Source organism: Rattus norvegicus, chromosome 15 (assembly GCF_036323735.1).
Source record: "Rattus norvegicus strain BN/NHsdMcwi chromosome 15, GRCr8, whole genome shotgun sequence".
NCBI classification, from domain to species: domain Eukaryota; kingdom Metazoa; phylum Chordata; class Mammalia; order Rodentia; family Muridae; genus Rattus; species Rattus norvegicus.
The window spans coordinates 73786988-73807984 of NC_086033.1; the positions used below are offsets into that span (position 1 = coordinate 73786988).

Here is a 20997-nt window from a genome sequence, read left to right on the forward strand (position 1 = left end):
AGTCTGGATGACAGCAACGTGAACAAAATTTCCTGAAAGGAGGTTGTGTCTGGCTGTGAAAAAAACTCCTAGGAAAAGCATACCTCTCTGCAGATACTGATCGAGGGACCAGAACTTCAGTCCTGTGGACAAACAGGAATTTTGTAGGCTCAGAGGCTAATTACTTTTTCTTAGCCAAGGCTTGAAGGGAAAGAGATAAAAAGATTAAGGAGAACTTTGATCCACACCATACCCCACATAGTGAAGCTTCCTATGTATAAACAGAGCAACAAGAAACAAAAATAAACAACAAACAAAAGTTACTGCTAATAATATTCCTCAGTGGGCCAAGGATCTCTGCAAAGTTTTCCACATGGTTCTGGCTTTAGAGTCCTGAAGTATACATGAGAAACAGGTTCCAGAAAAAAAGTATTATTTGTTTTTTTTTTTTGGAGAGTTGCCTGGGTTGTGGCAGTTGAGTCTCCCATGCATGGAAGTCATAAAAAGCTGGGGGACTGAAGACTAGACTACACTGGTGATACAAAAATACTAAATATGGAATATTTGCCAAGGAGATATTCATATGGGCAGGTAAAACACTCTTAGAGGGAGAAGGAGAGGGAGAGTGAGAGCCAGAGCGAGAGCCAGAGCGAGAGAGACAGAGACAGAGAGAGACACAGAGAGAGATGCATCTTTTCATCATCACAGCTAGAGGGACACAGAATGAACTAATCCCTTTTATAACAGAAGTGAAGCTAGAGAATTTGTCATTTGCTCTGCCTGTTAGGTTTCAGTCTTGGTGTGGTCTACTTTTGTTCTCACTGTTTTCTCACTACCTCATTGCTTGAAGACCATCCCTTCCTTTTGAAATGGTAACACTTACTCTGTGCCATTATTTGCTGGTCCTGTGCAATTTGCATTTTGTTTTTGTAGTTAGTTATAGCTAAGACATTGCTTTGAGTCTCAGAAAATAATTCAGACTTGTGAACGGTGTTGATCCTGAGAGACTGTGGGTAATATAGAAATTGGATTGAATGGATTATGTATTGTTGATTTGACCCGGAGCTTACACATGCGGGGGAGGGAAATGCGGTGGTATGAATGAGAACTTCCTACATAGGTTCTGGAGTTTGAACACATGCTCATCAGTTACTGGAACTGTTTTTGGAGGTTTTAGAGGTATGGTCTTGCTGGAGATGTCATTGGAGGTAGACTTTGACAGTTTAAAGATTATTTCCATTTTAGTTCTTTCTCTAGGTTTCCTGATTGTCATTTAAGATATGAAAGCTTTCAGCTTTCAGGTTTTTTTTTTTTTTATTAACTTGAGTATTTCTTATATACATTTCGAGTGTTATTCCCTTTCCCGGTATCCAGGCAAACATCCCCCTCCCCCCTCCCCTTCCTTATGGGTGTTCCCCTCCCAACCCTCCCCCCATTGCCGCCCTCCCCCCACCAGTCTAGTTCACTGGGGGTTCAGTCTTAGCAGGACCCAGGGCTTCTCCTTCCACTGGTGCTCTTACTAGGATATTCATAGCTACCTATGAGGTCAGAGTCCAGGGTCAGTCCATGTATAGTCTTTAGGTAGTGGCTTAGTCCCTGGAAGCTCTGGTTGCTTAGCATTGTTGTACATATGGGGTCTCGAGCCCCTTCAAGCTCTTTCTCTGATTCCTTCAACGGGGGTCCTATTCTCAGTTCAGTGGTTTGCGGCTGGCATTCGCCTCTATATTTGCTGTATTCTGGCTGTGTCTCTCAGGAGCGATCTACATCCGGCTCCTGTCGGTCTGCACTTCTTTGCTTCATCCATCTTGTCTAATTGGGTGGCTGTATATGTATGGGCCACATGTGGGGCAGGCTCTGAATGGGTGTTCCTTCAGTCTCTGTTTTAATCTTTGCCTCTCTCTTCCCTGCCAAGGGTATTCTTGTTCCCCTTTTAGAGAAGGAGTGAAGCATTCACATTTTGATCATCCGTCTTGAGTTTCATTTGTTCTAGGCATCTAGGGTAATTCAAGCATTTGGGCTAATAGCCACTTACCAGCTTTCAGTTTTAGTTGTCAGGTTTATCTGTTGCAGTGTTCCCATGCAGTGATGGTATTAATACTTACCACTCTAGAATTGTGAGCCCCAAATAAGCCTTTCTTATATAATTTGATTAAGCCCGGGTGTATAGCAAGCAATAAAATATTAACTACTACACTTATTTTTTATACAAAATCAAAATGAGGCATCTAGAAAAATGCAGAAATGTATTTAGCTTTTAAGTTAGAGATTAAAAATAGTTTTGTTGACTTTTGGTGAAGCAACATTTTTTTTTAAAAACTCTGTTACACAAAAATGATCAAAGCCATTGTTACTTGTCCTCCGGTAATTTTGACTTTGTATTTCATCTTTATATTCCACTGTAAGAAGTATGCAAGAAAATAGAAAGCGATATGAAAAATGTTGACAGTGATATGAATAACCAAAAATACAGTGCTTTCTTTTAACATATAAAATTCATAATTTAATGCAAAGAGAACTGAAACAATCTTTAAACTCAAGTTTACCATTTGTATTACAATGATCTTCCATTGATTGATCTAGCCTATGGACTGTAAACAAAAGCTTTTATCCAAAATGAAGTACTTAGTATGTAAAAAATAATAAATCTGGCTAAGGTGGAATGATTTGAATGTCAAGGCAACTTTGTAAACACAGAAAAACTGAGTCATATTTCATTAGTATTACACTCTCTTCTTTTGGAAGTACCAACTGTTTTTATGAAGTTTTTATAAAACTATATTTGGTTCAAAATATTTGACAAAACCTGTGCGAAAAAGAACTAGGATCATTGGGTAACATTTGTTTGAAAAAAAGTTATTTAGAAATAGAATTGATAAAATGATAGTACAAAATAACTAGATATAATTTCTTGATATATTAATATCCAAAGATAACAAATGAAATGTACTTTTTGTAATGAATATTTTTATATATCTTTTGATAGAGCAATATGGTTGAAAAGACTAAAGTAGAAGCTATAGACGATAGTTCTCTAATAATGGCCAACTTAAAAGATTTAAGACTCTTTTGGACTAGCAATGTAGTACAAGTGAATATGTTGGAACTTGTTTGTAATGTCTGCATGTGGGAAAGTCAACATATTATTGGAAAGTTTAAAGCAAATTTAGTATACATAGTGAGTTTCAGACCAGTATACTGCACAAGTAAGGCTCTCTTTTATAAGAACAATAAAATACAAGTGCATTAAACTCTCCTTTCAATATAAACACTGAGTTTTAATTAAGATTAAGTTGATTTCAACCTGTCCAAAAGACTAACAAATAAATACCTCTATCGATAGTACATTACTTTTCATTTTAGAAACAGGCAGTGCATATTGTATATGTGGAAAATAGATGTTATTAAGGTGGTAAATTAAAAGAAAAAGAAAAATCAGAAAGGGCACATTTCTTGGGGTTTTATGGTTATGAAATGACAACATTATGACAACAATTTTTACAAATAATTTATTGGTTCTGGATTACATTTTTGTAAGTTTAGTGCATTATCATCATTCTGAGAATCATGGCAGTATATAGGTAGACATGGTGCAAGAGTTCTATGTCTTGATCTTAAGTCAGTAGGAGACTGGATTCCATGCTGAACAGAGCTAGATCACAGAAAACTTCAAAGCCTGTCCCCATAGTAATTCCTTCATCAAGGCCATACCTACTCTACTCTGTCATGCTTCCTAATAGTGACATTCTCCATGAGCTAACCATTCAAATACCCAAATATCTGTGGATACCATTCCTATACAAATCACCACAGTATAAATTAAATGTTAAGAAACCCCATTTAAAAGAGACATACATGATTCAATTGGCAATGATTCTGTTGCTCAAAATGATATTACTAGTTTATTTCTGACACCTGTGAAATAGTTATGTGATGTGATATATCCATAATTACCAAAAGTCAAGACTCTATACAATATCTTGGAACTCTTCACATGGTCTACTTAGCTAAATCAATAAGATTTGAGTATGGTAAGACACTCTCTTTAAAAAGTGAATGTGAAAGAAAAGTGAAGTGGAAAGGAATATTAGAAGAATATCAACATTACCCACTGGGAACTATATTACTCACACGTTTGGGAATGCACAAACCTACATAAATGCCCCCTCCCTATTCATGCATGCACAGAACATACAGGGTACATTTGGATGTCTATAATCATACAGTACAACATTTTCTTTCCTCTGTCATCTTACTTGAACAGAAGAAAAAGAAATAGCAATTATAAAATCTTTAGATTATATGTAGAAGAGACAGGACATTAAGTGACAAGAAAATGTTATTTCATATCCTACTTTTATAAGCAAAAATACTAAACAGGAAATAATCAAGAGAAACTTTTCATGTGCTCTCTTAGGGTTTCCATTTCTGTAAAGTGATACCATGACCAAAGCAACTCTAAAAAGGACAACACTTAATTGGGGCTAGCTTACAGGTTCAGAGATTTAGTCCATTATCATCATGGCAGGAATTATGGTAGCATCCGGGCAGATATGATGCTGGGGGAGCCAAGAATTCTACAGCTTGTTTCAAAAGCAAACAGAAGTTTGGCTTCCAGGCAGCTGTGCGAAGGGTCTCAAAGCCGACGCCTAAAGTGACGCACTTCCTCCAACAAGGCACACCTCCCAATAGTGCTACTTCCTGGGCCAGGTCTACTCAAGCCACAACATGTGGTGAGGTTTGGAAATTACATCATGGTTTATAAACCCAGTAAAATCTTCTCTTGCCTATGAATACGGTAAAAGTCCCTTTCAAGAGAGGTCCCATTCGTCGCATAATGAGAACAGATGCAGAAATCTACATCCAAACAATAAATTAGGTATAGCTCAAGAAATCTTTGGGGGACAGGGTAAGAAAGCATTGTCGGAGACAAGGGGATAGGTAGCTTATAAAAACATGTTGCATCGAATCACCTAACTAGCATTCACAGGAGGTCAAAGAGATAGAAGTGGCAATGAGGGAGCTTGGATGGGTCTAATCTAGGTCCTCTGCATATATATGGTTATGGATGTGTTGGTTTCTTGGTGTGCTTATGGGTCTCTTAACAGTGAACACAGGGACTGTTTCTGACTCTATTGATTGCTTTAGTGACCTTATCCTCTTACTGGGTTGCCTTATCCAATCTTAATATGAAGGGAGGTGCCTAGTCTTACTGCAACTTGTTATGTCCCACTTGTTTTATATTCCCAGCAAACGTGCTCATTTCTGAAGAGAAATATTTATAGGATGAAATATGAAGACAAAGTTTGGAGCAGAGATTGAAGGAAAGGTCATCCAGAGACTGCCCCACCTGGGGATCTAGCCAATATACATACAGACACCAATCTCAGACAATATTGCTGATACCAAGAAGTGCACGTTGACAGGAGCCTGATATAATTTAATTGTCTCCTGAGAGGCTCTGCCAGAGCATGACAAATACTGAAATGAATGCTTGCAGCTAACTATTGAACTGAGAACAGGGTCCCCATTGAAGGAATTAGAGAAAGGATTGAAGGAGCTTAAGGGGGTAGCAACCCCATAAGAACAACAATTCTAACCAACCAGAGCTCCCAGGGACTAAGCCACCATCCAAAGACTACAGATGGAGAGAGCCATAGCAGAGAATGGCCTTGCTGGGCACCAATGGGAGGAGTAGCCTTTGGTTCTGCTAAGGCTGAATTTGCCAGTGTAGGAGTATGTCAGAGCAGGAAGGCAAGGGGTGAGGAAACACCCTCATAGAAGAAGTGGGGGATTGCACAGGGGGTTTATGGATGGGAAACCTGGAAAATGGATAACATTTGAAATGTAAATAAAAAAATCTAATAATTTATTTCACAGTTGAAAAGTAAGAATGTTTTACTAGACATTACTCTGCTTATTACAACTTTAACAATATTTTTCAGAATATTGTTTCATCAAATTGATTTTTGCAACAAATATTTGTCATAAAGTTATCATACTTTTTCTGTACATGATAAAATTATCAAGTTTTCTCTTCCTTAAAAAAATTTAGAAAGAAAAAATGTCCTTTATCAGTCATTTTTGTTTCTATTGAAACATTGAGTTTTGATACCTGCAGTAGCATAGCTTTAGTTTTGAATGCTTTTAGTAATTTAGATATTTGAAATTAGTAATAAATAAAAAGCAGACATTATAAAATAACTATCAATATTTTAAATTTTTTCAAGTTTCCAAATTTTCCTCTTATAATTCTAGTGGCAGAAGGAAAAAATCATGTTTTTTTTTTCTCTTAAGCGCGTGATTGATAGGGATAGCATTTGTGAATTTTAATAAGGTCAGAGGGATATAAAACTCTTGAGGTCTCTGTTTGCCTTTCACTGTTAAAAAGTTATTGGAAAAACCACAGTAAACATTTCAAATTGAGAAAGTGCTATTGCTTGCCCTGTGGGTGGATTTAACAGTAACTGAAATGTTCAGACAACTCCAAAAGAACCAATGTATCTCATCCCGGGTTTGTCTGCAGGAGAATATAGGCTATCATGATAGCCTCCTGTTAGAGGAATTATAAACAAAAGGGCTAGAGGAAACCAATATTTTTGCAGAGGTTTGACAGGCATCCCACGGCGCAGCACATGTACATTGCTTTATACCTGTCAGATGCCAGCCAGGTGAGATCTTTTATCAGAAAATAATACAGACTGATAACTGAGAACCAACTGTTTTCTGAAATATGATAAACACTGTATTTGTGAAAGGAATCTCAGTAGTGGACACATTGTGGGAACTCGTTTATCTGGGGGATAATAAGAGATTATCTTGAAGTTTTCAATAAGAAGAAGCTCTCTTGCACTCTGAGAAATCCAATGCATTGTTTCAGTTTGTCTGCTATACTTGGGCTGTCTTGGTGATGCAAAATAAGAAAAAAACATACACTACTGGCTCTTTCGGACAAAATAATGGCTTTAAAGGAGATTGGAAAGTTATATTACATGTATTATTTCTAGAAAACATTTCTATGAGACAAACCATTGTTTTATGTCAATAAAAAAATCTATGTACATGGATAGTGTTTCTTTGATTTTTTTTTAAAGAAACGCCACATGTGTCATTATCTAGAATTCTTTTGCATATAGCAGCAGGGGCTGTTACTTTTTTAAGCCATAAAATAAAGTGAAAATGGGATGAAAGCATAAGAAACCCTTGCCTTTCCAGGTGAAATATAGGAAGCTCCTGTGTGAGGGTAGAATGTTCATTTCATCAAGTAAATTCTACCTAGGGCTCCACAGAAGTAAAATAATTGAGCAAGAAGGATGATTGGATAAATTATTTTTAAGTAGCTACTGAATGGCAGCTTGAGTGCACTATTGTGATGGAAGTCAGCTAGACACTGATGAATGGGATTTTGGAAAAATAACTTGCCTTTAGTCAGTTTTTAAAGACTCTAATTTTATCATTCCGGGGAAGTGGAAGATTGAATCTCATTCAGCCGCTTGCAATCTTCATCCTCATGGGAGAGCTGTTTGATTGCAAGTGCACAATTGAGGAAAGATGTGGGACTCGTCTGTAGGCCGCTTCATAGGCAAACGTCTAGGAACCATAGTTCCAAATGTACATAAAACCCGGCTACAAGAGTACATTTTGTGAGGATGAACTTACACATTATGAAATTAGCTTTTATTCATTTCAGTTATGGTAACCTATATCTTTTCATTTCACATTTCCTTCTGGCTTTTAATATTGCCTCCAACAGTTAACCTGTGTTTATTTTTTGACCATTTAGAATACAAGCAGTATTATTTATTCTCAGAAATATACTTTGAAAAAAATGAACAAAAGCTATATATATATATATATATATATATATATATATATATATATATATATATACTATATACACATTGCTAATACAGACAAATGTTGGATGGGGGGTCAGTGACCCTTATGGGAGAATTACAGGAAGGATCAAAGGAGATGGGAACCCCACAGAGAGACCAACAGGGTTAACTTACCTGAACCCCTAGGAGCTCACAGAGACTTAGCCACCACAACCAAAGCCCCTGACACATATGTAGCACAGGGTTGCCATGTCTGGCAGAGGGAGAGGATATGACTAATCCCTCAGAGACTTGGTGCACCAGAATGGGGGCAGAGGGTGTGGAATGAATACTGGGTGATGCTGCCCTCTCAGGGGCAGAGGGGAAAGGGCAATAGGGTAGGAACTCTGCAAGGGCAGATCAGGAGAGGAGGCAGCACTTGGGATGTAAGTAAATAAAAAATCAAACATATAATTAAAAATATAATCTTTTGAAGCCTATTTATGTGCCATAAAATATTATAATCAATCATGTATTTATCAAGAACAAACATACATATGTTCAACACCTCAACATTTTTATTTTCTGTAGACTTTAGAATACATAATACATTTTTTCTTTCCAGTGTTCTAAGGCTAGACACAACTTTGGTATGTATGAAAGAAGAAAGAAAGTTTAACTATATTAGGAAATATTTTTTAAATTTTTTATTAGATATATTTCTTTACTTACAATTCAAACGTTATTTCCCTGCCAGATTTCCTGTCCATAAGACACCATTCCCTCCCCTCCACCTTCTCCATACAGGTATTCCCCCTATACATCCCCTTTGTTCCCTCCCATATTCCACTATACTGGCGGTCCAATCTTGGCAGGACCAAAGGCTTCCCCTTATGCCCCAATAAGGCTATTCTCTGCTACATATGCAGTTGGAGCCCTGAGATTTCTGAGATACCATAGTTCTTCTTGCCCTATGATGTTTAATTGACACTATTAAACATCAGTCCTCGAAATCCACCAGATCTTAAATGTTGCCATTACCTCCTTGATGATTTTCCCCTCAGCCTATGTGTAATGATTATAGTGAAGATGCAGAATTTGAGGTTGGAAACATCATAGTTCCTCAATCTGTGAATATTGAGCAGCTGTGATTGCTGGTAATAGTTTCAATCTATTTTAAAAAGAAATTAAGTCATTTTTGTATTGCTAAATTATTTCTATTTTGTTTTACAGTTATGGTTGTTTCTGTGCATGCATATATTTTTATCTTGTTCATGCATAGTGTCCACACTGGTCAGAAGAGTATATTCGATCTTCTGAAGCTGGAATTGCAGCCAATTGTGAGTCTTCAAGTAAGTTCTGGCTAATGAATGTGTCCTTTAAAAGTTCTACAAGATCTGAGAACAGGACCCCCATTGAAGGAATCTTAGAAAGGACTAAAAGAGCTTGAAGGGGCTTGAGACCCCCCATATGAACAACAATTCCAACAAACAAGAGCTTCCAGGGACTAAGCCACTACCTAAAGACTATACATGGACTGACCCTGGACTCTGACCTCATAGATAGCAATGAATATCCTAGTAAGAGCACCAGTGGAAGGGGAAGCCCTTGGTCCTGCCAAGACTGAACACCTAGTGAACTGGATTGTTGGGCACAGGGTGGTAATGGGGGGAGGATGGGGAGGGAAACACCCATATGGAAGGGGAGGGGAATGGGTTAGGGGGATGTTGGCCTGGAAACCGGGAAATGGAATAATATTTGAAATGTAAATAAGAAATACCCAATTTAATAAAGATGGGAAAAAATTCTCATACTATCAACTTAACAGCATACCTAAAAGCTCTAGAAGAAAAAGAAGCAAATAACAGCTAAGGGGAATAGACAGCAGGAAATATACAAACTTAGGACTGCAATCAATTAATTAGAAACAAGGAGAATAATACAAAGAATCAACAAGCTCAGAGTTTGTTCTTCGAGAAAATCAAGAAGACAGACAAAACTCCCTGATTAAAAAAATACCTTATAATAAAGAAACATAGAAGGATATTGGGGAAACAACACCATCCACAATATCTACAAATAATATAAAATATTTTGGTGTAATTCAGATTAAGCAAGTGAAGGACAACCTTTATGACAAGAACATTTAGTCTCTGAAAAAGAAACTGAAGAATACATCCAAATATGAACATTCTCTCATGCACATTGGTAGGTAGGGTTAATATAATAAAATGGATATCTTACAAAAAGCAATCTACATATACAACGATGTTCCCAACAAAATTCTAAGACAAGATTTATATACCTTGAAAGAAAAATTCTTAGCTCCTCGTGGAAAAACAAAAATACCCAGTGTAGCTAAAAATAATCTAGAGGAATAAAAGGACTTCTTGGTGATATCAACACTTATGACCTTACATTATAATAACAACCTCCAATAGTAAAACTCGGTGTCACTTTAGAGACACATAGGTTGATCAATGGATTTGTATTGAATTCCAGAAATAAACCCACACACCTATGGATACTTTTTCTTTGACTAAGAATCCAAAACCATGCAATGGAAATTAGGATGTCAGTAAGTAGAAGAAAGCAAATTGATTCATATTTCACTAAATTCAAGTTCAAGTGGACTAAGACTTCAAATAAAATTGGATACACCAAATTTATTAGAAGAAAAAGTAGGAAATAGCCTAGGAAGCTTTGGTATAGGGGACAGTTTTCTGAGCAGAACACCAATGGCTCAGGCTCTAAGATCAACAATTGAAAAATGGGATCACAAGAAACTGAAAAGCTTCTAGAAGAAGGCCAAGGATACTGTCAATATAACAAAACATCAGCCTCCAGACTGAGAAAAGATCTTCACCAACCCTAACTCAGACGGAAGTCTAATTTTCAAAATATACAAAGAACTCGAGAAACTAGGCACCAACATTTCAAATAATCCAATTAAAAGTTGGAGTTTAGAGTTAAACAAAGAATCCACAACAAATGAATCTTGAATAGCCAAGAAGCACTTAAAGATATGTTCAGTATAATTGGTCATGAGGGAAATGCAAATTAAAATGCAAGATTCATCATATACCCATCAAGTGGGTAAGGTTGCTAACTCAAGTGACAACACGTGCTGGCAAGGAAGCACTTCTCATGGCTGATGAAAGCGAAAACTTGTACTGTAAATAAATCTGGTGTTTCCTCAGAAAATTGGAAATATTTCTACCTGAAGAACCAGCTATATCATTCCTGAGCATATACCCAAAGGATGCTCTACAATACCACAAGGACATGTGCTCCACTATGGTCATAGCAGTTTTATTCATAATACCCACAAGTGGGAAATAGCTTAGATGACCTCCCAAATGAAGAATGGAATTCTATTCAGGAATTAGAAATGAAAACATTATGAATTTTGAAGACAAATGGATGGAGCTAGAAAATATCATCCTCAGTGCAGTAATGGAGACCCAAAAGGGCAAGCATGGTATTTACTTACTTAGAAGTAAATATTAACCATAAAGTACAGAATACCCATGTTATACTTCATAGAACCAGGGAAGCTAAATGACAGATGGCTCAAGCAAGGTTACTTTAATCTTACTTAGAAGAGGGAATAAAGGAGATGTATAAGAGGCCGATGAATGGAAGGAACTGGGAGGGAGAGCACTTGCGAGGTGAATGGAGGGTGCTTCATGGTAATCCATTCTCTTAATTGGACCTCCTTGTCTGTTCCCAGTGGAAGAGGATGCACCTAGCCCTCCAGAAAGTCGATAAGCCAGAACGGGAGGATAAGAGGTAAGGAGTAGGGTGGGGGGTGAAGTGGGGTGTCTCCATCCTCTCAGAAGTAAAGGGGGAATGGAAGGGGAATGGACTCTGTAAGGGAAGGACATGGAGGGGGAAATCAGTGAAAGGATGTAAAATGAATAAATAAAGTGATAGGATAAAATAAAATACATGATATTTCTTGTTTAGTGGTTATACTTATTGCATATACATTACCAAAAGCCGTAATTAAATACTGTAATATTGATCGTACGGCCATTTGGTTGTTATAGGAATCTGAGGATGACAAAGCTATCAAGGAGCTTCATAAGTGTGAATGTTAGGTCATCAAGGACATTGTTCCTTAGCTGCTTTCCAAGGAATTAGGGAAATCTCAGGGAAAAAAAAGTGAGAAAGGTAATGAGTTTAATTTGCAATATAAAAATGTCTTAGAGAAAAAATATGAAGGATTTTCAAATTTCAGACATAGTATCTACTCATTTTAGTGTATGTGAATCATAGCAGGAAAATAATATCATGTCCCATCAGGTATGTGTCCTAACTGCTATTATATTGCTTTGAGGAGCTACCATGACCAAGGCAACTCTTAGAAAGAAAGCACATAATTGGGGCCCAGCTTATTTTTAAGGTTAGCCCATGATTATTAGGACGGGAAGCATAGCAGCACTGAAGCTGGAGTAATACATGATAGCTTTATTTCCCAATCCTAAGTCATATGGGAGAGTTAGAAACACACTGGCCCTGGTATGTGTTTTAATAAGACCAAAGCCAACTCCCAGTAACACATCTCATCCAAGGATAGCACATCTACTTCAACAAGGACATATACTGTAATCTTTCCCAATTAGTACTGCTAACTAAGCATTCAAATATTTGAACTTATGAGGAAAATTCTCACTCAAACTATAACATTTCTAGTTTTTCTGACATTCTTTTCATTACTGTAGATAGAGTTCTCTTATTGAACTTGTGTATGGAGATGATGTAAGAAAAAGTTAGTGTTGTATGTGTATAAGCAAATGACTTAGTCATAAGGAACCACACTTTTTTTCCAGGAAATATGCAATGTAAATATGTCTTAAAGTAGTAAAAGAAAATAGTGTATTCCATTTCATATAGCCATTTGCCAATCTGGGGACATAAATTCTAAAGAATACAGAAATATGCAAAAGGGTTTTCAGTGAACCAAACAAAAATTATTTTGAAAAATATAAACACCACAGAGGCCATCTTGGGCACACATTTATAAGACCTTGTGATACTCCTCAATTAGAATCAGGGATATCAGTTCAACTTGAGATTAACCATGACTATAGGAGCAATGAAATGTAGCTGCCTTGGGGTACTCTCCATGACCTCATGAGCAAAACAAAAGAAAATCATGATTAACAGAAATAATGAAAATTTCAATATTGTTAATATTAAGAAATCATTATCCTGTAATATATGATTAAGATAATTTCTATTGCACTGTGGGTAAATAGAATATGAAAGAAACCCCTAGTTTGCTGTCTTTCCATGGATCTGTGTTAGTACACAGACACTGGGAATCGGCATAAGGTGGTTTAAGTATGTAAATTGAGTGTGCATATCATAAAGTTTGAAAAACTTAAACGTGTTTTCCATCTCATAAATAAACTATTTTGCTGCATAGATTAACAAAGCCTGAAAATTTCTATGAAAAGGCATTTCTTAACGATAGAACCAGAATCTCGTGATCACGAGAGCATGTACTCACATTGTGAGACTGTCGGATGATAAATGAGGATGCAGCCTCCAGAAATTAATTAGCTGAGGAGAATATCTACCTATCTCAGTAACTTCCTGTGGAAAGTATGTATTTGAGTTTATTCTGAAAACCCTTTTATAATACTAGTAATTTTATAGAATCTTATATCTGATAAAAGTGAGCAATCTGTAAGCCACATTAAAATGTAATTGATTTTAAGTAAAACATCATTTTGAAAACATGATTTGAGCCCATAGAGTTGCTTGTGTGTTTTATTTTATTCTGAATTTATTCCAAATTAATATGTAATTAGAAGACTTTTTAAAAAGCTTTGTCTTTCTAAAAGTCACCACTAGACTCCTATTTTTCACGTTTGCTGAAACAATGCAGTTTTTTCCATAAAATTTAAAATGCTTGCTTGCCTCTCACCTCCTGTAGTCTATCAGGCAGTCACCTACACCACTTATAAATATATATATTTATGTAATTATTTTGAATTTATTTACAAAAGTTTATTTCAATTTTATCTATTGCACAATTAAAGAGACTTGAGCTCATTCTCAACTGAATGTAACTATAATACATACTATCAAATTTGATTATTTGGCAATTGATTATATCAACCCTATATCAATGTATTAATTCTTCTAGCTTTTTAACTACTCAATTTGGTTCTTTAGCAAGTTTACACATGTACATAATACCTGCTAACTGTTCTCACCACAGTGTATTCTTTCATGTTTCTTTCTTGTCATATTCATATCTACTCATTTTCTTTTGCAAGAGTCTAAATTTGACTCAGGCTTTATGTATGATCTTGGGATTGAAGCTACCCTTTGTGGGTTTTGCAGTAGGTACACAACTGAAAAATAAAATTTCATTTCTTGAACAATTAGCCTGTAGCTCAGTTTTAAACGATAGGTTCCTGACATGTCCTCCTCCTTTCTTGATTATTAGGACGTCCAATCTAGTAAAAACAGCTTTTCTAAGACAATAGGATTGTTTTGTTTTAAATTACAAATATATTAATATATGATATGGAAATCCCTCCAAAATTCTTTTGCTAGGAATTTCTCTGTGTACCTGGCATCTTCTGTTCATATACATGATAGGATTTTTTTTTATTTTTGTAAATAATGTTATAGGGATTTCTATCAGGATTGCATGGAATCTGTAAATGACTTGTGATTAGATACATTTTTTGCTGTATTAATTTTAGCAATCCATGAGCATGAGAAGTGGTTCATTTTCCAATGTCTTCCTCAATTTCTTTCGGCAGAGATTTGAAGTTTTCATTGTAGAGCTGTTTATTCTCATTTATTAAGTTTATTCCAAGATATTTCATTGTTTATGAGTCCCTCCCTCCCTCTATCTGCCATGATTTTTTTGACCCCCCTTCACACTTTGGTCTTCCTTTTTCTTGAGCTTCATATGGTCTTTGAATTGTACCTAAAGTATTCTGAGTTTTTGGGCTAATATCCCCTTATCAGTGAGTGCATACCATGTATGTCCTTTTGTGTCTGAGTTACCTCACTCAGAATGATATTTTCTTGTTGCATTCATTGTCTGGAAATTTCATGAACTCTTAGTTTCTAATAGCTGAGTAATATTCCATTGTGTAAATGTATCACACTTTCTGTATCCACTCTTCCATTTGGGTAGTTTTCAGCTTTTATCTATTAGAAATAAGGCTGCTATGAACATATTGGAGAGTATGCCCTTGTTATATGTTGGAGCAACTTTTGAGTATTTGCCAGGCAGTGGTATAGCTGTGTCTTCAAGTAGAAAGAACTATTTCCATTTTTCTAAAGAACCACCAGATTGTTTTCCAAAGTGGTTCTACCAGCTTGTAATCCCACCAGCAATGGAGGAGTGTTCCTCTTTCTCCACATACTTGCCAGCGTCTGCTACTGCCTGAATTTTTGATCTTAGCCTTTCTAATTGGGGTGAGGAGGCAAAATCTCAAGGTAGTTTTGATTTGCATTTCCCTGATAACTAAAGAGATTGAACATTTATTTAGGTGCTTCTTAGCTATTCAAAATTCCTCAGTTGAGAAACTATATATAAATATATAACTTCTCAGAAAAATAGACCAGAGTTTAAATGTTTGACAAAAATTTCGATGTGGATCACAGGGAATATATATATATATATATATATATATATATATATATATATATATATATATATGTATATGTATATATATATATATGATAGTTAAAAATGGTAGTGACCAGTTTTGACCATGTTTTCAATTGAAAGTAAAATAATGAAGTTTCCCTTTATTAAAATATCAATGGGGAAGTGATACTACTCAAAAATTAACTAACTGCAGGAAATTTTCTGTAAAATGCATATGTAATAGCAGGTTAGTTTTCAAAGTATACCAATTACTTAGGAAACTAAAATTTAAAAAAAATCTTAAAATGAGTAATAAGTTTGTAGAGACACAGCATCAGAGAAACTAGATGGAAATATGCATATAAAAAGATAAACAACACATTATGTTAAAAATTTTATAGCAGATAGTCAGATATCAATAAATACCTGAAAGACGCCCAACATACTGAATACTAACAACCCAAAATATTACTGGAATGTGTAAAAACATGAACATCTAGAATGCTGGCTATAATTCAGAAGATCTTAACTACTTTGAAGGACAAATGGTTTTTTACTTTAAATTTTTAATCATAACCCTTCAAACGTTTAAACAATCAAGATCATCATGACATGACAGAAAAGAACAATCATAATTTAACTGTCAGATACTCTGAAAAATGATAAAATAGTGAAGGTAAAGATTAGTAATTGGTAGAGTGGGAAAGAACAGGGATAAACGCTAAAGCAAATGGCATTTATCTGGATGGGAATCTGATCTGTAGGCACATTTGAAATTAACCCTGCATTATACATTTTAGAAAATAAAAATATAGTAAAATCAAATAATAATTATGAACTTATGTTAATGACAATATCCCAATACTGGTTGATCAGCTGTGGTATGCATATGACACTAGTATCCAACAGGATAAGCAATTGGTTAAGAAAGAATGTGTAAGAAGTCTCTACTTTTTGAAAAATTTTTAATAAAACTGTCTTAAAATATACTACTTAAAAATTTAAAAAAGTATATGATGTATAACTTTACGTTAATGTTAAATTTTATTTTTTATATTTTGCCTAACTCTGGGCATGAAGCTTTATATATATCAAGATGAAAGTTATATGGCAAAAGTGATTATGATATATATGGTAATGAAGAAGCAAAAAAAGATTTAGATAAAGATTGAACAGCTGAGTTAAACCATGAAGAAAGTTTTCTAGAGAGTGATACAAATTAATGATTTAAAGAATGACAAAGAATAGATGAAAAGGAAAAAAAATATAAAGTCACTAAAGAAATATAAATTAAAAGCAGTATAATACACTTCACAGTAGGAAGCAAAGTAGTTAACTTGCAAAATACATTAAATTCGTGAGAAAAAATGGGACCAAATTCCATGTTAGGTTTTTTGAAAAAAAAATCTACAAGTTTTTACTTGTTGAGTTCAGAAAAATTGTAGGAGTGAGCACCGAATTCCTTTTTTAACAAACTATTTGTTGTAAATATTCATTTGAACAGTTTTAGGAAAAGATTCCTAGGACAATAATACAGGGTCTTGTAAGTTCATAAAATTCAATAAATATGATATGATTGGTATAAACCTAGGTTTAATTGTGACTACATTTATAGGAATGAATCTAAAGACAGGTATTTAAGAACATCAAAAAATTAGGTTCTAAAGAGAGAGATAATTATATATTTTTCTAACTGTTTAATATGGAATTTTGTCGAGTTTCAGTTCATGAGCTAAATTATCATTACTAGTAGCTATTAATCAAATAAACTCTGATCACGATTAATTGTTAATATGTATATGAATAATCAGGAAATAGTAAAACAGAGAAACAGAACTTACATTGCAAATATATTCATCAAATAGTTAAACAGGGAAACAGAATTAATATGACAAATATATTCTCTAGATACTAGGTTTAGAAAAATACTAAATAAATTCCCTGGAGTTTTGTTATATATTTTACTATATTTTCTAGACTATCACTTGATAGAAATATCATTTAATTATAATTTTATAAAACAGTTATCCATTTTTGTCTACTAAAAGTATACTGTCCTAAGAATATGTGCTTATATATAAAATACATATGTTAATATACGTTTTTAAAATGTATTTAGTAAACTTGCATTTGATTTTTAAAATTGTCCTTATTACATATTGACTGGTTTTGGATGATCATTGATTGAATAGTTATAGTGTTATTATTTGAGCAAAATGCTATTCGGTTTTAATGTTTTGACTTTTACTTTGAGCAAATCAAAGCAAACCTTTATAACTATGATACATGGTTGGGCTCTCACAGGTGACTGATGGATGCCCAGAGGTCTGATAATGCCATAATTTTCAATGAAAATACAATTTATCTTAAGTGAAAAATATTGCTATCTCCAGATCTTTCTCAGCATCAATATGAAGTTTAATAGGAAACATCAGTCGTTTTCTAGGTTCAAGTTCAAGAGGGTTAAAGTAAGTCTTTAAGGCACCATTTATTACCATCGTAAGTATTTTTTATAAATAGTATCCATAAGCAGAATTCATGTTCATCCAAGGGAGACCGAACTTATAAGTTACTATATCAACTTCTAAAAGTTAACGAGCAGCCTGGGGACTTATGATTTACTGTCAGCCCACTAAGAAATGTCAGTGCCCTAGAATAGGAGGAGGCAAGTGTCATCTGACTGGATTTGTGAACTTTTCACTTTGCCACGCTGTAGACAGCAAACAGAAAATTAGTCTATAAATAATTGAACTTGAATTTTTTTGAAAATCTATCACAGCATGTTAAAAGCAACCTTGCTCTTAAGCTAGTTCTCCACAAGTAGTAAACATGTCAAATTGTCTTTAAATAATGCAACATAATAGAGTATGAGATAGGATATTTAATAAGAACAAGAGAATAAAAGACATTAGGAAAATAAACAGGATGGATGACTCTGTTGCTTTTACTTCCTTTCTGAGGAAATTAGAATATATATTTGACCAGAAATCAGCAATTAAAGGAAGAAATTTTAAATAATGATATGACAATACTCTCATGAATTAATACAATTTTTAAAAAAAAATTACTTCTAGTATGAGGTTCTTTAGTCTATATAAAGACAAACTTGGGTTTTCTTCCTTTGTGATTTAGTTTTAATTAAAAGTAGATTCATCTGTCATACATGACATTTCAGCCACAATTTTCTCTCCCACCACTCCTAGATCCACCCTCCCACTTCCCCTCCCACCAAATCCACTTTCTCTCCATTTCCTATTTAGAAAAAAATAGCTGCCATCCAAGAGATGACAGTTAAAACATGATACAATGGCTTGACGACACAGCGAAATAGGAGGAAAAGATACTTCAGAGCAGGCAAAAGAGTTAGATTTACTCCCACTGTTAGACATCTCACAAGAACAGCAAGCTAACGGCCATAATATACACTCAGAGGACTTGGTACAGTAGTACAATACTTGTCTTCTTAGACTCTGAGCATCTGTGAGCCCTGCTTATCTAATTCAGTGGACCTTCCTTAACCTCTTCTGAAGGGCTCCTGATGACCGAGGGAAGGAATCTGACGGAGAATTTCAATTTAGGCTTTCTTTCTCTGTGTAATGTCAGACTCTGAGTCTATGTACCAACTCCTATTTATTGCCAAAAGTACATTCTCTGATGATGACTGCACAAGGCACTGTTCTATGAGTCCAGCAGAATAACATTAGATATTAATTTCTACCCTAGGACTCTGAGCCATCCACTTTCTACTTCTTAACCATCCAGGAAGTGTAATGCATGAGATCCTTCTCCTGAGGTGACTGGAATTTGAACCAAACATCAGTTGGCCACTCCCGTACATTCTTTCCACCACTGTGGGGCAAATGGAACCTTGTCACCAGACAGAAAAACTGTTTCACAAATCAGGACACCCAGGCAATCCTCATAAGTGGGAATCTGTCCCTGACTTTGTCTATGTCCTGGAGCACATGACCACAACACTCCATTAACTGGACCATGGCAGCTGGTCACATAGCAAGCATAGAATCCAGAGTTCCCCATGCTAATGAGGTATGTAGATGGCTGGCCAAGGGTTTACCCAATAAGCTTCCCTTTTTGCAAAAGGTATTTACTCTCTGGTTCACTGTTGGAGACACCCCACATTAAGCTCGAGATGCCTAGGACCCCTGATGGAAAAGAGGAAAAACCTGCCCAGGATACCATGTTTCAGGGTGCAAGGGGGTCCCTGTATGAGTACTGAGAGGCCCCAAGGCCTGCTTCTTTGGTACAACACCTCGTGGTGTTCTTTCTGCAATATTCCTAGTACTGATCAGATATGAATTAAATAATGTTTTATGAGTTTATTTTTTTAATGTAAATGAGACTTATAGCACAGATGCTGAGAAACAATGGATTATGAGAAAACAAAGGAAAAAAAACAAAAAGAAGCAGAACAAGAGGAAAGAGGAGAAGGAAAAATAGAAGAAACAGAAGCAGCAGCAGCAGAATTAAATTAACCTATTTATACTAGATGTTTTAACCTTAGAATGGAAGGAAAGAAATGTTATTTTGGGGAAGAGATTTTGTTTGATCCAATAGGAGATGAAAAACTATGGATTCCTTCCAAATTGATAAAAATCACATTTGACAAAGACTTCCTAACGATCTTGGTAGTCTATAGAAAGAAAGAAATTATGAAGACAAACAGTACAGGTAACTCATATTGCTGGTCCCTCTACTAGAGAATATCTCTGAGGCTAGCTGAAACATGAAAATATATCTGGCCAAAATTTCAGCTATGCATAGTTAATAAATCTTTTAGGCTACAGTATTCTCAAGACTTATTATGACATTCTTTTAAATGGCACAGATAGAAATTTATACTAAAGTTTGATTATAATATATGTAATATATATATATATATATACATCTGTATATATATAGCTGCTTGAACAGAAAACAGAGAATCATCTTTAACTGACTTATGCACATTCATTATATATTCCATATCTATGATAATGGAGACATGTATAATATCTTTGAACGTTTGTATGTTTTCAGAGCAAAAGGGACAGACACCAAAGTAGGAGACAATAGAAGTAATCCAGGTGATTCAACCTCAGAATGTCTATATCCTGTTTCTTCAAAAATCTGTGTCTGGGACAATTTCAAAATGGCTAGCTCAGTCACCATAGACTAAAGTCGGGACTTCAGTTAAGTCCTGAACTTTCTCACCACCTAGAGACTGGACAGCAAATATTAGAACTAGGTTTTTTAAGAATAGCCAATATCCCAAAAAGAAACCAATACCCCCAGACACCAGAAAGCAATTTTAAGAGAGTGATGCTACTATTCGCAAGAGACAGGGAATATGGTTCTTTGTCATTCAGTGGATGATGGATGTTTGCTGTTGTTTAATTGGGATGTTTACAAGTTGTTATGGTCCTAGGCAGAGAAGAAACAAAATAAGGAAGGTAAGATTCAGGTATTTCTCCTCTCTTTTTCTTTCCTCTATGCTTTCTCTCCTATCTAAAATTGGGGGAAGAAATTGGAACAAGGGATGAAAAGAAAAAATGGATGAAATATAGAAATAAGAGG

At 35.2% G+C, this 20997-nt stretch overlaps 1 pseudogene; it reads left to right on the plus strand.

The window, feature by feature from the left end:
• Positions 1-9067: 9067 nt before the first annotated feature.
• Nono-ps9 (non-POU domain containing, octamer-binding, pseudogene 9) overlaps positions 9068-20997 on the plus strand; it is a 48170-nt pseudogene continuing 36240 nt past the window's right edge.